At 34.3% G+C, this 10,497-nt stretch overlaps 1 non-coding gene across 1 annotated transcript; it reads right to left on the reverse strand.

Annotated features, from left to right (window-relative positions):
* Positions 1–2,849: 2,849 nt before the first annotated feature.
* Positions 2,850–2,921, reverse strand: Trnae-cuc (transfer RNA glutamic acid (anticodon CUC)). The gene has a single exon. It is a non-coding gene; the product is annotated as a tRNA-Glu (tRNA).
* Positions 2,922–10,497: the final 7,576 nt, after the last annotated feature.

Here is a 10,497-nt window from a genome sequence, read left to right on the forward strand (position 1 = left end):
TGATCGTCAGATCTTTGATCTAAGTGAACGATCTTTTCAATTTAAATAAGAATCATCGAGATCGAACAGTCAGTGTTATGTATTTTTTTTATACCACTGTGGTGGCAAACAAGCATACCATCAGGTGGGCCGTCAGCTTGTTTGCCATTCTAAGTCGTATAAAAAAAAAAAATCACAATGAAATTTGGTATACAAGTATTATATGAGATGGAAAAATTATATAGGTTAATTTTTATCCCTCCCATTTTTACCCCTCCCATTTTTATCCCGATCACGCGAATGAAGTCGCAAGTAAAATCTGGCGGTTAGATAAAACGAAAAAAAAAATCTATAAACGTTTGAAATAATAGATATGTTAAAACGAGAGTCGTACTTACTTAGCTTAAATCATTACAATTCCACTACCTCTTCTATCAACACAGTATTTTAAGAAATTAAGATCAAATTTATGGTTTAAAGAGATCTTCTAATTGCGATCCTACGTCGTGAACAATGAATGTGGAAAAACAGAGTTATCAAATTACAGCAATAAAAACTTTTATTACAATATCTAACAATTTTATAAAAAAAAAAATAAAGGAATAAACATTTCATTATCATCATCTCGAATCATTCAGTCATCATTTTTATTTATACAACTTAGAATGGCAAACAAGCTGACGGCCCACCTGATGGAGAGTGGTAACCGTCGCCTATAGACTATAGAGTGTACTGTTTCGCCCATGATACCCCCCATTCGTTACCATTCCTGAGAACTCAGGTGTTATTCCTCTGTACCCAGTAAATTCACGCCATATCCCACCCTTCAAACCGAAACACAGCCATGCAAACACAACTGCTTCACGGTAGAAACACGAATAGGACAGAGGTACCCAAGCAATCGACTTTTGTACAAAGTCTCCCTCTGGATATTCATCATGGATGTTCTTACAGACAGATTGGAGTTTAGTTTATTGTTTGTTTGTTTGTAACACTTCATTGTTAAAGTCTTAAGTTCAGAGTTCTTAAGGAAAGAATGAGTACAATGGCGAACTTATACTACAAAAGGAATTTCTTCAATCTTTGAATATCTGATAAAAACTGTCAATTGGTGGAGACAAAAAACAAATAGCTTATTAAAAAAACATAATAAGTGTTACAATACGAGAACAACAGTGGACTCTATCATGTATGTAGATGCTACAGCTCATGTCTATAGGCGACAGTTACCACTTTCCATCAGGTGGGCCGTCAGCTTGTTTGCCATTCTAAGTTGTATAAAAAAAATTAGGATATACCCTACCCATGTACTAGGGGGGAAAGGGATTGTCAATAATGAGTTCTAATAGCCTTATTGCTAGCAATATACCCTATCAGGTCGATACCTACGCGATTGCCCTTGTAAACCATCGTGGTTAGTTCTTGTTAAATTCATCACGATGGACCAACTGATCTGCCTTCAACCTCACGTCATTTATCACTGGTGCCCCGTCAGCGTATACCAATAGAGCGGGCGGGGTTCCATTCCATTTCACTCATTAACTAATTAACTAACCCGTGTACTAAATTTTATTTAATTCCATCCAATAGTTTTTGCGTAAAATAGTAACAAACGTCCATCTTCACAAATTTTCACTATTGTATTATTAACAGGATGCAATATCTAAATAACTGATTTCCATATTAAAATCCTTTGAGTGTTTTAAGAGAATAAGTAAAGAAATATACAGCTGCGGTCAGCAACATTGTTTCCTACTATTTACAGATCTAACAACTGCACTTACAAAGTAAAATTCACGTTATATTTACAAATTACCAGAGGGAGACCACCAGAGAGAGACTTTGTACAAAAGTCAATTGCTTGGGTACCTCTGTCCTATTCGTGTTTCTACCGTGAAGCAATTGTGTTTACATGGCTGTGTTTCGGTTTGAAGGGTGGAATATGGCGTGAATTTACTGGGTACAGAGGAATAACACCTGAGTCCTCAGGAATGGCAACGCATGGGGGGTATCATGGGCGAAACAGTATACACTGTAATGTCCATGTTACTGCTCATGTCTGTAGGCGACGGTTACCACTTTCCATCAGGTGGGCCGTCAGTTTGTTTGCCATTCTAAGTTGTATAAAAAAAAAAAAAAAAAACATGATGGAAGCAAAATGTAAATAGCAATACTTTACTGTTTACGTAAAATGTTATAAAGTTTTATAGTATATTTCAGTCAAAATAATACCATAAAAAGTTTTGTCCCTTGCACAAAATATATACAAACATAATTACGATAGGTTTTTGTACAAATGCAATACCAAGTACCAATTGGTATGCAGTTGTATAATAAGCAACACATTATACTGTCTCGTTTCCACAGAATCAGACATCAAAGTCGTGAATATCAAATTTTGCATATCAAACGCCATTTGAATTCTGTGCAGCTTGAACCTGATATATTATTGATATCTGTCAATCGGATGCAACTGGATGTGTGCAGAAAAATGAACTTTAAATCGTGTGTTTAGAAGTCAAAATTCAAAAGCAATGGTGCATGTTAAATTCAGATATGGTAAATAGGGCTAAAGATTTATAACTGAGGTATAATTGACTGTCCGTCTGATTTGAAAAGCCAATTTCTATGACCGTTTCGGAGTTTAGTAGCTAACGGAGGGCTTATATAGGTTATCTATTTTTATATTTACAAGCTTAGTTTAGAAACAGTATGTCTTAGAATTCGAAATTATGCAAATTCAGCACATTTTACAAGATTTACATCACAAAAATTATGTTGTGTATAGTAATAATTATATTTCAAAAATAAATTAATATTTTTTCTATGCAACTTCTAATATGTCATGAATACAATCAACAAAAATACTATTCCGGTACCGGGAATTGAACCCGGGCCTCCTGGGTGAGAGCCAGGTATCCTAACCACTAGACAATACCGGATTTGGGAATATGGTTAAAATAGGTGACCACTTTCTATTACTTCTTTAATTATTTTGTTATTTTTATACAAAATTTAATAAGTAGTGGAGTTTAAGTTTCTTTGACAAATTTAGTAAATACCTATTATTATCTTTTATTTTTATTATTATTTTATTTTTTACATATTTTTTATCGAAATAAATAAAGAACTTCTTAATATATTTTTTATATCTTTTAATAAAAGTTTTTTTTTATTTATTGATCATACTTAGTACTTACATTGTTTTATACGTTTTATATTATTTTTATCGTTCGCTTGATATTTAAATAATTCATTATAATCTCATTTCAGTGTTGCTTCATACTTATTAATTTGTTAAAATTAAACAAATTTTTTACAGTAACACAGGATTTTGTTCCAAACCGTAAATGACATATATTTTAATATACCGCTTAAAATGATTAATAAAATATACCGTCGAAACGAACAATTAATCTATTCTAAATTTGAAATTAATATTTTTTTTTATACAACTTAGAATGGCAAACAAGCTGACGGTCCACCTGATTTAATGTGGTAACCGTCGCCTATAGACATGAGCAGTACCATGCACATAACAAAGTATACTGTTTCGCCCATGATACCCCCCATGCGTAGCCATTCCTGAGGACTCAGGTGTTATTCCTCTGTCAGGGTACAGATAGTAAATACACGCCATATCCCACCCTTCAAACCGAAACATAGCCGTGCAAACACAATTGCTTCACGGTTGAAACACGAATGGGAGAGAGATACTCAAGCAATCGACTTTTGTACTCTCTGGTAATATTTTGTACAAGGAACGACAAATTATATAATAATGAAATAATCTATTGGACAAGTGAAATAACGTCGCTGCGACTCGTCCAATGAATCCAAAACTAACCAAAACATATTAGTCTCAGCTGCACCAGTCTATCATCGTCAATTAGCCATCAAAAACTGTACCCACATTCGATGTAAATACGTCGTTCTTCCATTCTGTTAATACCCGACTTATTATATGGTAAACAGTATCATTACCATGTCTGGATACGCCGACATTCCTGTCGCTGTCGGCTGTCGATCAATGTCACTCACTATGCCGACACGCCGACATTTGACGGCGAAATCCTGATGTTTATCCCATTCGGACCTTTGTCTCTCCGTAAATGGCTTCAGGAATGAATACCCTTTGTTGGTGAGGTTTTTTTTTGCCGATCGAAAATGTAAAAGGCATCAATTATCATAAACTCAGTTGAGCGATGCTTGCGGTTAGCGGTAGTTGTGTATTGACAGGGTACTTCTATTTGGAAAATAAAACCTTTTTCGTATACTTATGTTAGCCTCTATTTTGTGGTAGTGTAAAAATCAGCTTCTGATTATACTGTCAGGAATTATAACCTTAAATATTCCAAATTCGAATGTGCACAACTAATTTGATATCGTTAGAAGCAAACAACTAAAGGAACTTTCAGATCAGTGCTTAAACACGAATTCACGAACATACGAATTCACATAGACTATATGTGATAAAAGAAATATAAAAAAAATCATATCTTGTACCAATATATATTTTCTTCTAAATAACATGGAGAATTAAAAAGAAGAAGATGATTGCGTAGGTATCATTCACCTTTTCTATCCCAAAAACATGAAGAAAACCATAGACTTTTTTTTTTATAATATGAAAGGTAAATGAGCATGCGACTTATGTAATGGTGAATGATTACTGCACCCATAGGCCAACAAAAACGCCATTAGCTGTTAAGTCCCCAATATGTACACCTAAATAAATATAAATACATAAATAGGCACTCGCAATATTAGAGAATCTGAGAAGGCATGTGTTATTTTTCTTGAAGGCATACAGATATTATGACGCTAATAATTCTCATAGACCTATTTAAGGGGGGGGGGGGGGGGGGGGGGGGGGGGGGGGGCTCGGGTGAACTACCTCCATTCCAAGATTAATAACGGTAACTTTCAGCTATGAGCAATAACTTGTCTAAAAATACATGCGTATATGCCTTTTTTTAAGAAGCCAGCGTTCCTGGAAAGTGATCCTATTATTATAAAAATCGTCGTGTTGTCCCGGCTTAGAATGGGCGCCCCCTTCTTTTCCAATGGGTTTTGTAACTAAGGGAACTAAGAGGCGACTAAGGAAACTTAATAAATACTAAGGGATGGGCAGCAAAGGTGCTTTTAAAACGTCATCAAAGACTAAGAGTGCGATTGCCAATCTGCCAAGTGTGGCAACTAATTACAAAACTCCTCTTATGGGAAGGCTTATGTTTAGCAATGGACGGTTAATGGCTAAAATAATAATAATGTATAATAATTTATTAAAAATACGAATTTTTTTTATACACTTAGAATGCCAAACAAGTAGACGGCCCACCTGATGGAAAGTGGTAACCGTCGCCTACAGACATAACAGAGTAAACTGTTTCCCCCATGATACCCCCCATGCGTTGCCATTGCTAAGGACTCAGGTGTTATTCCTCTGTACCCAGTAAATTCACGCCATGTCCCACCCTTCAAACCGAAACACAGCCATGCAAACATAACTGCTTCACGGTTGAAACACGAATGGGACAGAGGTACCCAAGCAATCGACTTTTGTACAAAGTCTCCCTCTGGTCGTGTATAGTCGGATGGACGAATGAATGGATGGATGGACGTTTGTTTTACTTTTTTACGCAAAAACCGCTTAAACGATTTGAATGAATTTTGGTACACGAACAGGTTCTATCTTAAATTATTATATAGGATGACTGTATATGCTGATTAACTCGAATGAAGACACATCATAAAACTAGTATTAAATTCACCAATAATGATACTGCCGCGTATCTATTTCCAAGAACTAATGTATTATGCTTTCAAATCCAAATAATTTTAAACTGAAACAGTCATGCCAGTATAGCTGCATCACTTTGTTTCTGATGAAAAACGGATGAGGCAGAAATAAATTGCACACAACTTTGAACAAAGTCTATTTTCAAAATATACATAGGTACTTCCTAATTTTCTCTAAAACATATACATAAAGAAAATATAGTTACAATAAAAAGCTTACAGATAAAATTTTAAAGAGACTATATTTACAGGATGCAAAATTTTTGGTTTGTTTAAACCAAAAATGTAACCAGTCAAGATGAATTTTTATTCAGGAAGTACAGTCTACACTCTTACAATACTCGTACAGTAAATACTCTTTTCTGAATCAGATGAAATATAGATCACACTTGAGTCAATATTAAATTTTATTTTTTCTAAATTATCGTGACCAGAAACGTCATTTACGTAAAGCAATGTAGCTATTGCGCCACGGATCAAGATCCGTATTGTCACAGAAAACCAAATCAGTCAGCCGAGTGAGGAATGAATAAATGTTAGGTTTTCCAAAATGTAACACGCAAAGACTGCGTCTGGCACATTCATCAGAGTAATTTAGCGTGTATAGCTCGTAGTGGGAGAATGTCGAATTGTTATGCGGGTGGCGTCGTTGCAGCCGTGCGCACGCGAATTTATATTCTGCCCTTTTGTTTCTACGAAAGGATTGCCTTTCGTTGTGTGCGCTGCTTGGGTGGCTAGTTGATGTGGATTGATTCGTTATCGACAGCTCCCAACGTATTTAAAGACAAAATTATTATAGCTTTATCAATTGTTTTGCTTATCATCCACAGTTTGGCTCATTTCATTCGTCTCTCTTCTCATCCGTCTTGGTGTATTGCATTCAAATCTAGTTAGCCGTTTAAGGTTTTTGAGTCAAAAAATGTACAAAAATAATTACGAATTTCCACATTTTTTTATATTTTTCACTTAGTTTTAAAGTAGTTTTAAAGTTTTTTGATAGCAAATTAGAATTGATAGTTAATCTTTAAAAATGTGATACAAAGTTGCTTCGCTTTTGTTTGTAATAAATAAACGCACTAATATTATAAGCATGGGTTTTGTAAAGATATATTATATTTAGATATTTATTGATACACGAATTGATTACGTATAATTTAATTAACATGAACAAAACCGTGAATTATTACAAGTTTCATTGTATAAAAGTTCAGATTAAAAGGGAACGGAAATTATGTAGTACGTATTTACATTTCTGTGAAAAAATATCTCTCTGAGATAAGCCTTCGTTATTTTTTTGTACACTTATCTCAGATTATTCGTTTATTTGTAAAAACAATAAGATCTGAAAACAAGTCATTTGTAATGGAGTTTAATAACTTTCTATCTTCATTCCTATTTCCTTTAACTGGTTGTAAAGTTTCATCAATATGATATAATGATGAAGGTTGTGAGGTAACAGTCTTTGTACTATAGTGACCTACTAACCTTCCTACTTTGCGCTAGAAAGCCCTGACCTTATCACCTACACCGAGAGACATATTAACAGTCTATGTAACAACCTGTGTCAAGGGTAACACTATAGGATTATATATTTTTATCAACATATCGGAGTATTTTTTCATATAAGTTACTTAATATATACTGTACTGCTCAGTTTGCTCCCACTTATCAGGCTACTTCTCTGCTCAATTCTCTGATTGCTCAGCAGCCAGATATTGATATATTTAATGACAAAATAGATATATTTTTAATATGTTGTTTAAATTTTTTAACTTTGTAAAATAAACCTATGGTACACTACATGTTTTGAGATACTGTAAGTGTAGTAAGTAATTTAAAAATAAATAGGTTACTTATTAAACTTAATGGAAAACAGGTTAGTAAACCATAATATAGCAATATGGAAATTACAAAGTATACTGGTATATCTCGTGTATTACCATTCCTGAGACAGTAGTACCTTTATAGACGACTTTACAATGTCTTCTTGTGGTAAGGTTTAGAAATTTGTACATACAATAATGTTTTATCTCGTATTTTAATTGTATACGAATTGAATGAATGAGTAAACTTTATTTTGCATTATACAATATAGGGAATAAATAAGACAATAAATGTAACGATACAGTTGTATAAGTACAGTAAGTATATATTAAAAAAAAGGCAGAAATTTAATTATTACAGTTATATTTATTTTTCTTTTACAAAAATTTAAGTTTCTATTCCAAAAGATTGTGTTTCGCAAAATAACTGTCTTTAACTATGGCAAAAACAGTTTAATTTAAAAACTAAACTACATTGAAATGATTTTGATAAAATTTCTATGGAACCAATCTAAAAGTGTATTCTTTTTTAGATATTTTTTTTCCCAAAATTGTTTATAACTGATGAAATTATGAGGAAACCAACATAAGAAAAAAATACGACTCAAATGAATATTTTCTTGAATGAATGAGTATACTTTATTTGCATTACAGAATATAGGAAATAAGCAAGACAATTTACAAACACAACGATACAATTGTATAAGTACAGTGAGGCGGTCTTATTGCTGAGAGCAATCTTTTCAAGACAACCTTAAGGTAAAGGACTAAGACAATTGACTTTTATTTGTAGTCAATTGAAAATGGACTTCAATTGGAAGTTAATTATAGAAATGTCATAGGAATATATGGAAGTATATTAATGACCAAATAAAATAATAATAATACTCTTTTCTTGAAGCGATATAAGCTTCAAGAAAAGAGCACATCCAATTTTTAAAGGCCGACAGTACATTTGCAATGTCCCCGGTATTGGTGCTCATGAGTAACAGTAGTCACTTACCATCAGGTAAGCTACATACTTGTTTGCCCTCTGTGTTATAAAATACATAAATAAATAAATAACATAGAATTGGCGAACATATCGCGTAACATATAGCCCAAAAATTTTCTACGACCGTAACCCAGTTGGGGTAGATAGAACCATCTGTCAACTGTTGCTGTCAAACAACACTCGACGTGCCCATATTTCGCCAAAAACCTTTGAAACCAACATGCAGGGGAGGCGAGCCTACACTATCTCTGAGATTAATTGGGTTTGATAACAGTAACATTGAGGAATAGTTGTAATGTTTGTTAAATACTCCACTTTACGTACCTTAAAGATCATGAGTTTTAAGACCAAAAACTGTATATCAATTTAAGTTGTACCACCGTACAACCCGGCATAAATTAAAGTTTCATGCCAACCATCTGGACGAGTGGCGGTCTTCCACCGCGCCTTTTTTAAGGGACTTTCTTCCACGCACAACCACTCTTTGCAATCAACTTCCAGCAGCAGTATTTCCGAGACGATACGACATCATAACCTTCAAGAAACGACCATATTTCTTTTTAAAAGGCTGGCAGCACACTTGCAATGCCGTTGATGTTGTGGGTGACCATGGGCGGCGGTAGTTACTTACCATCAGGTGAGCCGCATGCTCGTTTGCCCCCTGTGTTGTAAAAAAAAGTTACCAACATTAAAAATGTTAATATAATTTCCTATTACCAAATTTACTATCACTCAAAATCTAATTTATGTAGTATAATAAATTGATCACGTTATAGCGGCGAAGAGTATAACCGTTGATTAATTACAATAAATTAAATATAATATATATTAGTCCATTTAAAAGAATTGCAGATAATTTTACGGACCCAACATGGCAACACCTGACTCGGTTTGATATAAAATTGTCAAGCATGATTAATAAAGACATGATGTATATTAATGACTATAATAAACGCGAATAAGAATTAATGGCGCTGGAATGACATGTATAAATTAATGTAACAGCCACTAAATTGAGGCACATGGATTTAGTTTTAGATAATACAATTTATTGCACTTCACATTAATGTATTAGATCAGAGGAAACTTCATTCAAAGTGGTTAAACAGGAAACCTTTATCTCGGTGCGGCTCTTCAGCTAGCCGCGTGTATTTACGGCGAAGATATAATCGTACCATTATTAATACTAGAATTCGCATAACAACTTACAGCTAGGATATTCTCAGAATGTAACTATGCATTCACAAAATCTGCACTTATTATCAGAGAACCAGTTGCAAACGGCGGTACGTCCTTAATCTTCAAGCGTCAACAGGACAATCCGGAATTAAGTTTCCATAGAATCAAACAATACCCTTCCCCATCATGTCTACCAGTCGTATTCTATTACTCGTTATTATAAACCTATAGATCCCCAAACCACTTCAGCTAATCTCCGTACGGCTACAATACAACGATTTATATTAAATCCCATTGTCGTAGTCAACAAAGATCTTGTCAATTATAATCTGAACGAAATCTTTCACTGCGCGGCCGTCAAACGGTAGCACACAGTGGGCCAACTGCCACGGCGCTGCATAAAAACTTTTTAATAAATTATTTGCGAAACTTGTTTGGAACCCTTCTCAAAGGGCGGCGAGGAACCGAAACCGATTACTCGTGACGTGATGGCTTTTGTGACGGTCGAGTATTATGTTGTCAAAATACACGGGGATTTTGTTATTATTTTTGTGTTTGCGAGCACACTTAGCACCCCTTTGTCCGCAGACCTTCTCGGAAGAGGGGATGTGTGAGCCATAAAATATAAGAGTCGTAACTTCAATCTTTCCATGAAAAGGAACATGTGAATAGAATAGTAAATGACCGCTATCGTCAACATAAGTAGTGGAAAAAGAAAGC

This window comes from Galleria mellonella, unplaced genomic scaffold (genome assembly GCF_026898425.1).
Source record: "Galleria mellonella isolate WM207_F2 unplaced genomic scaffold, CSIRO_AGI_GalMel_v1 utg37, whole genome shotgun sequence".
In the NCBI taxonomy this organism is placed as follows: domain Eukaryota; kingdom Metazoa; phylum Arthropoda; class Insecta; order Lepidoptera; family Pyralidae; genus Galleria; species Galleria mellonella.